Below are 15,521 nucleotides of genomic sequence, written 5' to 3' on the forward strand. Positions count from 1 at the left end.
ACCAAATACTTAACAGCGGTGCTCCTCTTTGGTGAAAGAGCAGCGAGAAGTGATGAGGTGAATAAATAGTGCGCAGAGTAATTGCCAATAGGAAGATTTTCACAAGATTTTCACATATGACATATGGACGGGATATCCGTCGCCGTTACGTCACAACGGCGACGGATATCCCGTCCACCGAAATATCAATGCCATCACAGCCTATGGGATTTATATTTTGGTGGACATGATATCTGTCACCATAGTGACAGAGCAACCCAAACCCCGAGACCCAAATCAGGCCCTTGGAGCTCCGCCCACTTGGGGACAGCTGCCCATTGAACATGTTCATCGCTGCACAGGGCTCATTCAAGGTGGCCGGCAGTGGGGTTTCGATTTCTGTAAAATGTTAGTGAAAGGAGTGTGCATAGTTTGTGAGGGAAGGCCTGTGAGTGTTAGCTGTGTAGCCTCGCAGTTACTCACAGTTAACATTCGTAGGATGGAAAGAGTGGATGAAGGAGATTTAATACCCCTTGTTTGCAGATTGAACTGACTTCTTCCCTTTGAAGGTTTTGGAGTTTGGTGATCAGAGCAGGCGATTTTTCCCTGTGTTTTAGAGTGTGTCCTCGCGCTGCAGGTGCGCCGAGGCCCAGGGCCCTGTGAAGGGTTTCTGCTGGTGGTGACACAAGTCACACGTGTGGTCTTCAAATGCTGTGACACCAGACCATGAAAAAACTGTTCTTGAGTTATTGTTAATTCGAAGCTCGGCTCGTGCCACCTTGGTGTCCCGGGCCCTTCAGTGCTGTACCTTTGGCACGGGGAGTCCCGTGTACCAACCCTGCCCCTTATCTGCCCCAATCATCAACTGCGGATGCTCATTAAAGGCACAAAGTGCAGCTCAGCCGGTTTCAGAGGCTGCAAGGAACCGCAGCCGAGGTGTGGCGAGGGAGCGCGTCCTGCAGGGGAGCCAGCCGCAGCAGGTAGGCGACGCCTCGAGATGAATCAGAAATAAAGTGAAACCCATCATGAGAGTGTGCGGCCGGACGGCAGGGGGGAGCGGGCAACCAACCACCACAGGGGGAGCGGGCAACCAACCACCACAGGGGGAGGGGGCAATCAACCACCACAGGGGGGAGGGGGCAATCAACCACCACAGGGGGGAGGGGGCAATCAACCACCACAGGGGGGTGGGGGCAATCAACCACCACAGGGGGAGCGGGCAATCAATCAGCACAGGGGGGAGCGGGCAATCAACCACCACAGGGGGGAGGGAGAAACCAACCACCACAGGGGGGAGCGGCGGGCAATCAATGACAACAGGAGGGAGCGGGCAATCAATCACCACAGGGGGAGAGCGGACAATCAATCACCACAGGGGGGAGGGGGCAATCAACCACCACAGGGGGGAGCGGGCAATCAACCACCACAGGGGGGAGCGGGCAATCAACCACCACAGGGGGGAGCGGCGGGCAATCAATGACAACAGGAGGGAGCGGGCAATCAATCACCACAGGGGGGAGTGGACAACCAACCACCACAGGGGGGAGGGGGCAATCAACCACCACAGGGGGGAGCGGGCAACCAACCACCACAGGGGGAGGGGGCAACCAACCACACAGGGGGGTGGGGGCAATCAACCACCACAGGGGGGAGGGGGCAATCAATCAGCACAGGGGGGAGCGGGCAATCAATCAGCACAGGGGGGAGCGGGCAATCAATCAGCACAGGGGGGAGCGGGCAATCAATCACCACAGGGGGGAGGGGGCAATCAACCACCACAGGCGGGAGCGGGCAATCAATCACCACAGGGGGGAGGGGGCAATCAATCACCACAGGGAGGAGCGGGCAACCAACCACCACAGGGGGAGGGGGCAATCAACCACCACAGGGGGGAGGGGGCAATCAACCACCACAGGGGGGAGCGGGCAATAAATCCCCACAGGGGGGAGGGGGCAATCAATCAGCACAGGGGGGAGCGGGCAATCAATCAGCACAGGGGGGAGCGGGCAATCAATCACCACAGGGGGGAGCGGGCAACCAACCACCACAGGGGGAGGGGGCAATCAACCACCACAGGGGGGAGGGGGCAATCAACCACCACAGGGGGGAGCGGGCAATAAATCCCCACAGGGGGGAGGGGGCAATCAATCAGCACAGGGGGGAGCGGGCAATCAATCAGCACAGGGGGGAGCGGGCAATCAATCAGCACAGGGGGAGCGGGCAATCAATCACCACAGGGGGGAGGGGGCAATCAACCACCACAGGGGGGAGGGGGCAATCAACCACCACAGGGGGGAGCGGGCAATAAATCCCCACAGGGGGGAGCGGGCAATCAATCAGCACAGGGGGGGAGCGGGCAATCAATCACCACAGGGGGGAGCGGGCAACCAACCACCACAGGGGGAGGGGGCAATCAACCACCACAGGGGGGAGGGGGCAATCAACCACCACAGGCGGGAGCGGGCAATCAATCACCACAGGGGGGAGGGGGCAATCAATCACCACAGGGGGGAGCGGGCAACCAACCACCACAGGGGGAGGGGGCAATCAACCACCACAGGGGGGAGGGGGCAATCAACCACCACAGGGGGGAGCGGGCAATAAATCCCCACAGGGGGGAGGGGGCAATCAATCAGCACAGGGGGGAGCGGGCAATCAATCAGCACAGGGGGGAGCGGGCAATCAATCACCACAGGGGGGAGCGGGCAATCAATCACCACAGGGGGGAGGGGGCAATCAACCACCACAGGGGGGAGGGGGCAATCAACCACCACAGGGGGGAGCGGGCAATCAATCAGCACAGGGGGGAGCGGGCAATCAATCAGCACAGGGGGGAGCGGGCAATCAATCACCACAGGGGGGAGCGGGCAACCAACCACCACAGGGGGAGGGGGCAATCAACCACCACAGGGGGGAGGGGGCAATCAACCACCACAGGCGGGAGCGGGCAATCAATCACCACAGGGGGGAGGGGGCAATCAATCACCACGGGGGGAGCGGGCAACCAACCACCACAGGGGGAGGGGGCAATCAACCACCACAGGGGGGAGGGGGCAATCAACCACCACAGGGGGGAGCGGGCAATAAATCCCCACAGGGGGGAGGGGGCAATCAATCACCACAGGGGGGAGCGGGCAACCAATCACAACAGGAGGGAGCGGACAATCAATCACCACAGGGGGGAGGGGGCAATCAACCACCACAGGGGGGAGGGGGCAATCAACCACCACAGGGGGGAGCGGGCAATCAATCACCACAGGGGGGAGCAGGCAACCAATCACAACTGGAGAGAGGGGGCAATCAATCACCACGGGGTCGGGGGTGGGGAGCGGGTAATCAATCACCACAGGGGGGAGCGGGCAACCAACCACCACAGGGGGAAGGGCAATCAACCACCACAGGGGGGAGCGGGCAACCAACCACCACAGGGGGAAAGGCAATCAACCACCACAGGGGGGAGGGAGCAATCAATCACCACAGGGAGGAGCGGGCAATCAATCCCCACAGGGGGGAGGGGGCAACCAATCACCACAGGGGGGAGGCGGCAATCAATCACCACGGGGGGAGGGGGCAATCAATCACCACAGGGGGGAGGGGGCAATCAATCACAACATGAGGGAGGGGGCAATCAATCACCACAGGGGGCAGCATGCAAGCAATCACTACAGAGTGTCCGCAGGCAAGCAATCACCACAGGGGGGCAGCAGGCAAACAATCACCACAGGGGGGCAGCAGGCAAACAATCACCACAGGGGGCAGCAGGCAGGCAATCACTACAGAGTGTCAGCAGGCAAGCAATCACCACAGGGGGGCAGCAGGCAAGCAATCACCACAGAGTGTCAGTAGGCAAGCAATCACCACAGGGTGTAAGCAGGCAAGCAATGACCACAGGGTGTCAGCAGGCAAGCAATCCCCACAGGGTGTCAGCAGGCAACCAATCACCACAGGGTGTCAGGAGGCAAGCAATCACCACAGAGTGTCAGCAGGCAAGCAATCACCACAGGGTGTCAGCAGGCAAGCAATCACCACAGGGTGTCAGCAGGCAAGCAATCACCACAGAGTGTCAGCAGGCAAGCAATCACCACAGAGTGTCAGCAGGCAAGCAATCACCACAGGGTGTCAGCAGGCAAGCAATCACCAGAGTGTCAGCAGGCAACCAATCACCACAGGGTGTCAGGAGGCAAGCAATCACCACAGAGTGTCAGCAGGCAAGCAATCACCACAGGGTGTCAGCAGGCAAGCAATCACCAGAGTGTCAGCAGGCAACCAATCACCACAGGGTGTCAGGAGGCAAGCAATCACCACAGAGTGTCAGCAGGCAAGCAATCACCACAGAGTGTCAGCAGGCAAGCAATCACTACAGGGTGTCAGCAGGCAAGCAATCACCACAGAGTGTCAGCAGGCAAACAATCACCACAGGGTGTCAGCAGAAAAGCAATTACCACAGAGTGTCAGCAGGCAAGCAATCACTACAGGGTGTCAGCAGGCAAGCGATCACCACAGGGTGTCAGCAGGCAAGCAATCACCAGAGTGTCAGCAGGCAAACAATCACCACAGGGTGTCAGCAGAAAAGCAATTACCACAGAGTGTCAGCAGGCAAGCAATCACCTCAGGGTGTCAGCAGGCAAGCAATCACCACAGGGTGTCAGCAGGCAAGCAATCACCACAGGGTGTCAGCAGGCAAGCAATCACCAGAGTGTCAGCAGGCAACCAATCACCACAGGGTGTCAGCAGGCATGCAATCACCACAGAGTGTCAGCAGGCAAGCAATCACCACAGAGTGTCAGCAGGCAAACAATCACCACAGGGTATCAGCAGGCAAGCAATCACCACAGAGTGTCAGCAGGCAAGCAATCACCACAGGGTGTCAGCAGGCAAGCAATCACCACAGAGTGTCAGCAGGCAAGCAATCACCACAGAGTGTCAGCAGGCAAGCAATCACCACAGAGTGTCAGCAGGCAACCAATCACCACAGGGTGTCAGGAGGCAAGCAATCACCACAGAGTGTCAGCAGGCAAGCAATCACCACAGGGTGTCAGCAGGCAAGCAATCACCACAGGGTGTCAGCAGGCAAGCAATCACCACAGAGTGTCAGCAGGCAAGCAATCACCACAGAGTGTCAGCAGGCAAGCAATCACCACAGGGGGCAGCGGCCAGTAAGCCATTGGGCAGACAAACACACATACTGTGATATTAGCCCAAATGTGTGAGCAGCTGTTGTGTGTAATACAAGGCACACCTCCCTTGTGCAATGTGCAATGTTACAAAACGTGCAGGGGTCCCGACTGCCCAGGGCCCAAGTTTCACAACAAGCAATGGGGCTTATTTACAAGCCCTTTGCGCCACCCTTCCGTCAATTTTCCCATGTTAAAAATGACGTAAAAGTGGCGCAAGGGGCTTGTAAATCTGCCCAAAAATCTCCAAGAGCACACGGTGGTTCATATTATTGTGCACAAGAGTCCGCCTCTTTCATGCACCAAGTCATGTATACAAGGGGAAGCAGCTGCAGGGTACAGTCAGAGCCAGGCGCCGCCCCACACACCTCTGTATGCTAGTGCTACCAAGAAGTGACAGGGTGCCTTTTTCACTGTAAACGGAGGTCTTCTGATCATACCACCACCAGCTCTCAATGCCGCCAGAAACCATGTGACACGGGATAGACAGGTCGTGGAGAGATCTGAACAGAACCCTTGTGTGTAACGCGCATACACACACACCCACTTTTGCACAAAAATTGTGCACAAGTGATTCCTGATCCCCTAACACAGTCGACAACCGTAGACCTAAAGCTAAAGGGACAAAAGTATTTTTGGCCAACAGGAGCCCCTTCCCTCACTTCAAATGTGTATCTGGGCATCAGCAGCATACATCTGGTATACTATGGGTCCCTGCCGAGGCCAATCGACTGATGGGGACCTAAACACACTGAATACAAGCAGAGACGCACCCGGAACTGCACACCCCTCCCCCCTGCGCCTTGAGACCCTCACGGGTGAGTAGCACGCTTTATAAACCCCTGATTGATTGATTGATAGATTGAAAAACACTGAATACAAGGGGAGACTCAGCTGACTCCTGAGACAACAGAGATGCATGGGGACCGAAACACACTGAATACAATCAGAGAGGCAACCGACTCCTGGGACAACAGAGGTGCATGGGGACCGAAACACACTGAATGCAAGCAGAGAGGCAACCGACTCCTGGGACAACAGAGGTGCATGGGGACCGAAACACACTGAATGCAAGCAGAGAGGCAACCGACTCCTGGGACAACAGAGGTGCATGGGGACCGAAACACACTGAATACAATCAGAGAGGCAACCGACTCCTGGGACAACAGAGGTGCATGGGGACCGAAACACATTGAATGCAAGCAGAGAGGCAACCGACTCCTGGGACAACAGAGATGCATGGGGACCGAAACACACTGAATACAATCAGAGAGGCAACCGACTCCTGGGACAACAGAGGTGCATGGGGACCGAAACACATTGAATGCAAGCAGAGAGGCAACCGACTCCTGGGACAACAGAGGTGCATGGGGACCGAAACACACTGAATACAATCAGAGAGGCAACCGACTCCTGTAACAACACAGGTGCATGGGGACCGAAACACACTGAATGCAAGCAGAGAGGCAACCGACTCCTGGGACAACAGAGATGCATGGGGACCGAAACACACTGAATACAATCAGAGAGGCAACCGACTCCTGTAACAACACAGGTGCATGGGGACCGAAACACACTGAATGCAAGCAGAGAGGCAACCGACTCCTGGGACAACAGAGATGCATGGGGACCGAAACACACTGAATACAATCAGAGAGGCAACCGACTCCTGGGACAACAGAGGTGCATGGGGACCGAAACACACTGAATGCAAGCAGAGAGGCAACCGACTCCTGTAACAACACAGGTGCATGGGGACCGAAACACACTGAATGCAAGCAGAGAGGCAACCGACTCCTGGGACAACAGAGATGCATGGGGACCGAAACACACTGAATACAATCAGAGAGGCAACCGACTCCTGGGACAACAGAGGTGCATGGGGACCGAAACACACTGAATGCAAGCAGAGAGGCAACCGACTCCTGGGACAACAGAGGTGCATGGGGACCGAAACACACTGAATGCAAGCAGAGAGGCAACCGACTCCTGGGACAACAGAGGTGCATGGGGACCGAAACACACTGAATGCAAGCAGAGAGGCAACCGACTCCTGGGAGAACAGAGGTGCATGGGGACCGAAACACACTGAATACAATCAGAGAGGCAACCGACTCCTGTAACAACACAGGTGCATGGGGACCGAAACACACTGAATGCAAGCAGAGAGGCAACCGACTCCTGGGACAACAGAGATGCATGGGGACCGAAACACACTGAATACAATCAGAGAGGCAACCGACTCCTGGGACAACAGAGGTGCACGGGGACCGAAACACACTGAATGCAAGCAGAGAGGCAACCGACTCCTGTAACAACACAGGTGCATGGGGACCGAAACACACTGAATGCAAGCAGAGAGGCAACCGACTCCTGGGACAACAGAGATGCATGGGGACCGAAACACACTGAATACAATCAGAGAGGCAACCGACTCCTGGGACAACAGAGGTGCATGGGGACCGAAACACACTGAATGCAAGCAGAGAGGCAACCGACTCCTGGGACAACAGAGGTGCATGGGGACCGAAACACACTGAATGCAAGCAGAGAGGCAACCGACTCCTGGGACAACAGAGGTGCACGGGGACCGAAACACACTGAATGCAAGCAGAGAGGCAACCGACTCCTGGGACAACAGAGGTGCATGGGGACCGAAACACACTGAATGCAAGCAGAGAGGACACCGACTCCTGGGACAACAGAGATGCATGGGGACCGAAACACACTGAATACAATCAGAGAGGCAACCGACTCCTGGGACAACAGAGATGCATGGGGACCGAAACACACTGAATACAATCAGAGAGGCAACCGACTCCTGGGACAACAGAGATGCATGGGGACCGAAACACACTGAATACAATCAGAGAGGCAACCGACTCCTGGGACAACAGAGGTGCATGGGGACCGAAACACACTGAATGCAAGCAGAGAGGCAACCAACTCATGGAACAACAGAGGTGCACTGGGGCCTAAACACACTGACCACAAGGGGGAGACACAATATACTCCTGGGAGAAAGATGCATGTGGACCTAAACACTCTGAATACCAGAGAATACACAGCAGACTCTTGTAACAACAGAGGTGCATGGGTATTGAAACACATTGAATTCCAGCAGAGACAACAGACGCTTGTAAAAACAGAGGTGCATGGGGACCGAAACACACTGGGGCAGATTTACAAGCCCCTTGAGCCACTTTTGCTTCATTTTTAATGTGGGATAAATGACGCAAGAGTGGTGCAAGGGGCTGGTAAATGAGCCCCACTGAAAACTAGGGGAGAGGACAGACTCCTGTAACAACAGAGGTGCATGCGGACCGAAACACACTGAATGCAAGCAGAGAGGCAACCGACTCCTGGGACAACAGAGGTGCATGGGGACCGAAACACACTGAATGCAAGCAGAGAGGCAACCGACTCCTGGGACAACAGAGGTGCATGGGGACCGAAACACACTGAATGCAAGCAGAGAGGCAACCGACTCCTGGGACAACAGAGGTGCATGGGGACCGAAACACACTGAATGCAAGCAGAGAGGCAACCGACTCCTGGGACAACAGAGGTGCATGGGGACCGAAACACACTGAATGCAAGCAGAGAGGCAACCGACTCCTGGGACAACAGAGGTGCATGGGGACCGAAACACACTGAATGCAAGCAGAGAGGCAACGGACTCCTGGGACAACAGAGGTGCATGGGGACCGAAACACACTGAATGCAAGCAGAGAAGCAACCGACTCCTGGGACAACAGAGGTGCATGGGGACCGAAACACACTGAATGCAAGCAGAGAGGCAACCGACTCCTGGGACAACAGAGGTGCATGGGGACCGAAACACACTGAATACAAGCAGAGAGGCAACCGACTCCTGGGACAACAGAGGTGCATGGGGACCGAAACACACTGAATGCAAGCAGAGAGGCAACCGACTCCTGGGACAACAGAGGTGCATGGGGGCCAAAACGCACTGAATACAAGCAGAGAGGCAACCGACTTCTGGGATAACAGAGGTGCATGGGGACCGAAACACACTGAATGCAAGCAGAGAGGCAACCGACTCCTGGGACAACACAGGTGCATGGGGACCGAAACACACTGAATTCAAGCACAGAGGCAACCGACTCCTGTAACAACACAGGTGCATGGGGACCAAAACACATTGAATGCAAGCAGAGAGGCAACCGACTCCTGTAACAACACAGGTGCATGGGGACCGAAACACATTGAATGCAAGCAGAGAGGCAACCGACTCCTGGGACAACAGAGGTGCATGGGGGCCAAAACGCACTGAATACAAGCAGAGAGGCAACCGACTCCTGGGATAACAGAGGTGCATGGGGACCGAAACACAGTGAATGCAAGCAGAGAGGCAACCGACTCCTGGGACAACAGAGGTGCATGGGGACCGAAACACACTGAATTCAAGCAGAGAGGCAACCGACTCCTGTAACAACACAGGTGCATGGGGACCGAAACACACTGAATTCAAGCAGAGAGGCAACCGACTCGTGTGACAATACAGGTGCATGGGGACCGAAACACATTGAATGCAAGCAGAGAGGCAACCGACTCCTGTGACAACACAGGTGCATGGGGACCGAAACACATTGAATGCAAGCAGAGAGGCAACCGACTCCTGGGACAACAGAGGTGCATGGGGACCGAAACACACTGAATGCAAGCAGAGAGGCAACCGACTCCTGGGACAACAGAGGTGCATGGGGACCGAAACACACTGAATGCAAGCAGAGAGGCAACCGACTCCTGGGACAACAGAGGTGCATGGGGACCGAAACACACTGAATTCAAGCAGAGAGGCAACCGACTCCTGTAACAACACAGGTGCATGGGGACCGAAACACACTGAATGCAAGCAGAGAGGCAACCGACTCCTGTGACAACACAGGTGCATGGGGACCGAAACACACTGAATGCAAGCAGAGAGGCAACCGACTCCTGGGACAACAGAGGTGCATGGGGACCGAAACACACTGAATGCAAGCAGAGAGGTAACCGACTCCTGGGACAACAGAGGTGCATGGGGACCGAAACACACTGAATGCAAGCAGAGAGGCAACCGACTCCTGGGACAACAGAGGTGCATGGGGACCGAAACACACTGAATGCAAGCAGAGAGGCAACCGACTCCTGGGACAACAGAGGTGCATGGGGACCGAAACACACTGAATGCAAGCAGAGAGGCAACCGACTCCTGGGACAACAGAGGTGCATGGGGACCGAAACACACTGAATGCAAGCAGAGAGGCAACCGACTCCTGGGACAACAGAGGTGCATGGGGACCGAAACACACTGAATGCAAGCAGAGAGGCAACGGACTCCTGGGACAACAGAGGTGCATGGGGACCGAAACACACTGAATGCAAGCGGAGAGGCAACCGACTCCTGGGACAACAGAGGTGCATGGGTACCGAAACACACTGAATGCAAGCGGAGAGGCAACCGACTCCTGGGACAACAGAGGTGCATGGGGACCGAAACACACTGAATGCAAGCAGAGAGGCAACCGACTCCTGGGACAACAGAGGTGCATGGGGACCGAAACACACTGAATGCAAGCAGAGAGGCAACGGACTCCTGGGACAACAGAGGTGCATGGGGACCGAAACACACTGAATGCAAGCGGAGAGGCAACGGACTCCTGGGACAACAGAGGTGCATGGGGACCGAAACACACTGAATGCAAGCGGAGAGGCAACCGACTCCTGGGACAACAGAGGTGCATGGGGACCGAAACACACTGAATGCAAGCAGAGAGGCAACCGACTCCTGGGACAACAGAGGTGCATGGGGACCGAAACACACTGAATTCAAGCAGAGAGGCAACCGACTCCTGGGACAACAGAGGTGCATGGGGACCGAAACACACTGAATGCAAGCAGAGAGGCAACCGACTCCTGGGACAACAGAGGTGCATGGGGACCGAAACACACTGAATGCAAGCAGAGAGGCAACCGACTCCTGGGACAACAGAGGTGCATGGGGACCGAAACACACTGAATGCAAGCAGAGAGGCAACCGACTCCTGGGACAACAGAGGTGCATGGGGACCGAAACACACTGAATGCAAGCAGAGAGGCAACCGACTCCTGGGACAACAGAGGTGCATGGGGACCGAAACACACTGAATGCAAGCAGAGAGGCAACCGACTCCTGGGACAACAGAGGTGCATGGGGACCGAAACACACTGAATGCAAGCAGAGAGGCAACGGACTCCTGGGACAACAGAGGTGCATGGGGACCGAAACACACTGAATGCAAGCAGAGAGGCAACCGACTCCTGGGACAACAGAGGTGCATGGGGACCGAAACACACTGAATGCAAGCAGAGAGGCAACCGACTCCTGGGATAACAAAGGTGCATGGGGACCGAAACACACTGAATGCAAGCAGAGAGGCAACCGACTCCTGGGACAACAGAGGTGCACGGGGGCCTAAACACACTGAATGCAAGCAGAGAGGCAACCGACTCCTGGGACAACAGAGGTGCACGGGGGCCTAAACACACTGAATGCAAGCAGAGAGGCAACCGACTCCTGGGACAACAGAGGTGCACGGGGACCGAAACACACTGAATGCAAGCAGAGAGGCAACCGACTCCTGGGACAACAGAGGTGCACGGGGCCTAAACACACTGAATGCAAGCAGAGAGGCAACCGACTCCTGGGATAACAAAGGTGCATGGGGACCGAAACACACTGAATGCAAGCAGAGAGGCAACCGACTCCTGGGACAACAGAGATGCATGGGGACCGAAACACACTGAATGCAAGCAGAGAGGCAACCGACTCCTGGGACAACAGAGGTGCATGGGGACCGAAACACACTGAATGCAAGCAGAGAGGCAACCGACTCCTGGGACAACAGAGGTGCATGGGGACCGAAACACACTGAATGCAAGCAGAGAGGCAACCGACTCCTGGGACAACAGAGGTGCATGGGGACCGAAACACACTGAATGCAAGCAGAGAGGCAACCGACTCCTGGGACAACAGAGGTGCATGGGGACCGAAACACACTGAATGCAAGCAGAGAGGCAACCGACTCCTGGGACAACAGAGGTGCATGGGGACCGAAACACACTGAATGCAAGCAGAGAGGCAACCGACTCCTGGGACAACAGAGGTGCATGGGGACCGAAACACACTGAATGCAAGCAGAGAGGCAACTGACTCCTGGGACAACAGAGGTGCATGGGGACCGAAACACACTGAATGCAAGCAGAGAGGCAACGGACTCCTGGGACAACAGAGGTGCATGGGGACCGAAACACACTGAATGCAAGCAGAGAGGCAACGGACTCCTGGGACAACAGAGGTGCATGGGGACCGAAACACACTGAATGCAAGCAGAGAGGCAACCGACTCCTGGGATAACAAAGGTGCATGGGGACCGAAACACACTGAATGCAAGCAGAGAGGCAACCGACTCCTGGGACAACAGAGGTGCACGGGGGCCTAAACACACTGAATGCAAGCAGAGAGGCAACCGACTCCTGGGACAACAGAGGTGCACGGGGGCCTAAACACACTGAATGCAAGCAGAGAGGCAACCGACTCCTGGGACAACAGAGGTGCACGGGGACCGAAACACACTGAATGCAAGCAGAGAGGCAACCGACTCCTGGGACAACAGAGGTGCACGGGGCCTAAACACACTGAATGCAAGCAGAGAGGCAACCGACTCCTGGGATAACAAAGGTGCATGGGGACCGAAACACACTGAATGCAAGCAGAAAGGCAACCGACTCCTGGGACAACAGAGGTGCATGGGGACCGAAACACACTGAATGCAAGCAGAGAGGCAACCGACTCCTGGGATAACAAAGATGCATAGGGACCGAAACACACTGAATACCAGCGGAGATAACATACTCCTGTAACAACAGAGGTGCAGGGTTAGCTAGACACTTTGAATACCATGGGAGACACATCAGTACACTCGAGGACACCAGAGGTGGCATTAGTGTTCAACCTCAAAGAAGCCATCCAGGGAAGAAAAAAAACACAGAGCTCTTTGCCAAGTCCTGCATTTCTAAGAATCATCAAGCATAGGGATTGCAGAATGGTCCTTTGTTTGATAAGGGCAGCTTTAGCTTTGATGCACCCTGTGACCTCATTCTTCACCTGGCCTCCTTACTTTGAGTACACTAGCCCAGATTTGGAAGAAGTTCCCATATTCGGGATCAGTTATGGTGGGACGTCGGCTGGTTCTCGCCCAGATCTCGGTGGCACTCTTGTATAGCTCCAACATCCCAAGGTGACAGACAGCAAGTTTCTGCATCCATCAGGAAGCAAAGTAACAAGTTCATGTCTTTATTGTTACTTCTAAAATGCATTAAACAGAGGCCACCGATGTTGAATGAATTCGGACAATTAAGAATAAAGGTATTCATGGTTTTCTTTGGTGCCTCCAGACAGCACAGCAGAACCTCATGGAATCATAGACCTTAACACAAACTAGTACAGCTGACTTCCACTCATTCAGTGCCTGTAATGGTTCTTTTATCCCACCATGAGACCAAAGACTGCCTGATACTCATCCTGCCATGAACTATGACCCTGGTCAAGGAAAAGGGGTAAGACATTTGTCAAAAGCTGGTTAAACACCTGGCCATAGTTTCAGTAATATCAAAACTGGACATGAAGATCATTGGATGGAAGATTGAATATTTGCTGGTGTGTGCCCTAATCTAGTGTATAACTTTGTATTCCAAAGGTCAGTTGTATAAAGTTTCAAATCCTCATTTGCTATTTTTGAATAAGCAAATCTTCAGTGCACTCTCATGTTGGGAAAATATTGTCTGTAAGTGACTGGTCAGTGAGCTGCTTTGCATGTCAGTACGTATAATATGCATGTTTTGATATACTGTAGCACAGACCCTTATGTGGAGCAGAAGGGTGCTGGGCATCGAAACTGGTGGAAGGATTGGCCCTTGATTATCGATTGTATACGTAACAGGAGCCGGGAGTGAGATGGCAGCGTCTCCTCTGTATTGTGCCTGAGATTCAGAGTGGAAGATAGGAGATTCCTTATTGATGACCAATGAGGTGCTCCTTGCAGTAGTGGCTGCTGTGTGGGCGGAGTGGCAGGGTGGGAAAACAGACAAGGAAGCATTACAAATAAAATAGGGAACAAGAACTTACCTGCCGCCCTTCTTTGTGTCCTCGCTGCAGCACAGGCTCCCTGCGGCCAATTGTGACGCTGCTTCCATGTTTGAAAGCAGCGTCAGGATTGGCTTGAACACTGTGAATTTGTGCTCCCAGACAGACTGGGAGTCTGTGCTTTGTTGTCTCCAACCCAGCAACGCAGCTGAGTTGGACAGCTCAGTGTGCATGTGGGTTTGGCCAGCTTGAGACGGCCGGCCAAACTGACTTACGCACTGATCACAGTGCAACCACTCCCTCTGTCACTGCCCTCACAAAGGCTCCGTCCTCAATACTCACCCTGCCCTCAGAACCTGAAAAATAAACCGATAATAAACCTGTTTTATTATTGTGCTATTTTTCATGTTTTGAGGATGGCAAGGGGGACGACGCTCCTCCACCACAGCGGAGGAGCCGCCACTGGTGCAAGGGAGAGGGAGAGGGAGCGTAGCTGTCTGGAAGGTTGGTAGGGTTGAAGTCAGTCATTGTGATATGCTGGTCCTCTGTTGTGGAGGGCTTTGTAGGCATAAATTAGCAGCTTGAATTGCTACGTTTCTGGGTGGGAAGCCAGTTCAGTGAGGTTGGGAGTGAAGTGAGCGTTTCTGGGGATGCCTAGGATGAATCTGGCTGTGGTATTTTGGATGGTCTGGAGTTTTTGACTGATTGAAATGCTGAAGTAGAGTGTGTGGCCATAGTTTAGCCTGCTGGTTATGAGAACCTGGGTGACCATGCATCTTGTGTGCATGGAGAGTCGTTTGAAAATCTTGCAAAGCATTCTGAGGATGTGACAGCAGGATGAGGATCACAGCGTTGACCTGTTTGTTCATCCTGAATTTATCATCAAGGATGATGTAGAAGTTTCTGGCATGGTCTGTGGGACCTACGTCATGTGAGGAATTCCAAGGGGAGCTCTTGTTTCCAAAAATCAGGATCTGCATTTTGTCTGTGTTAAGTTTGAGGCATTTCTCTTGCATTCAGTTGGCCACGTTAGCTATCCAAGTGGTGAAATTGGTTCTGGTGGTGGTGTTCGGGTTGGTGAGGGAGAGGGTGAGTTGAGTGTAATGTAAATGTAAATTGATACTTGTATAGCGCACTACTCACCCGCAAGGGTCTCAAGGCGCTTGTACGAATACCGCTGTGGAACCCATCCTGGCTTTCCCTGTGAGGCGTCCACTCCTGGGCACCCCCAAGGTGGA

General features: G+C 54.6%; 1 protein-coding gene across 7 annotated transcripts in view; it reads left to right on the plus strand.

Moving 5' to 3' along the window:
• The first annotated feature begins 854 nt into the window (after nt 1–854).
• Nucleotides 855–15,521, plus strand: part of ABCC10 (ATP binding cassette subfamily C member 10) — a 450,580-nt gene continuing 435,913 nt past the window's right edge. For 3 of the 7 annotated variants that reach the window (XM_086925988.1, XM_086925989.1, XM_086925984.1), the window contains exon 1: nt 855–959. The gene's annotated coding sequence lies outside the window, so the exon portion shown is untranslated. The remainder of the gene's footprint in view (nt 960–15,521) is intronic. The other 4 variants (XM_086925987.1, XM_086925982.1, XM_086925983.1 and 1 more) reach the window with 3 other exon arrangements.

Source organism: Lissotriton vulgaris, chromosome 6 (genome assembly GCF_964263255.1).
Source record: "Lissotriton vulgaris chromosome 6, aLisVul1.2, whole genome shotgun sequence".
In the NCBI taxonomy this organism is placed as follows: Eukaryota; Metazoa; Chordata; class Amphibia; order Caudata; family Salamandridae; genus Lissotriton; species Lissotriton vulgaris.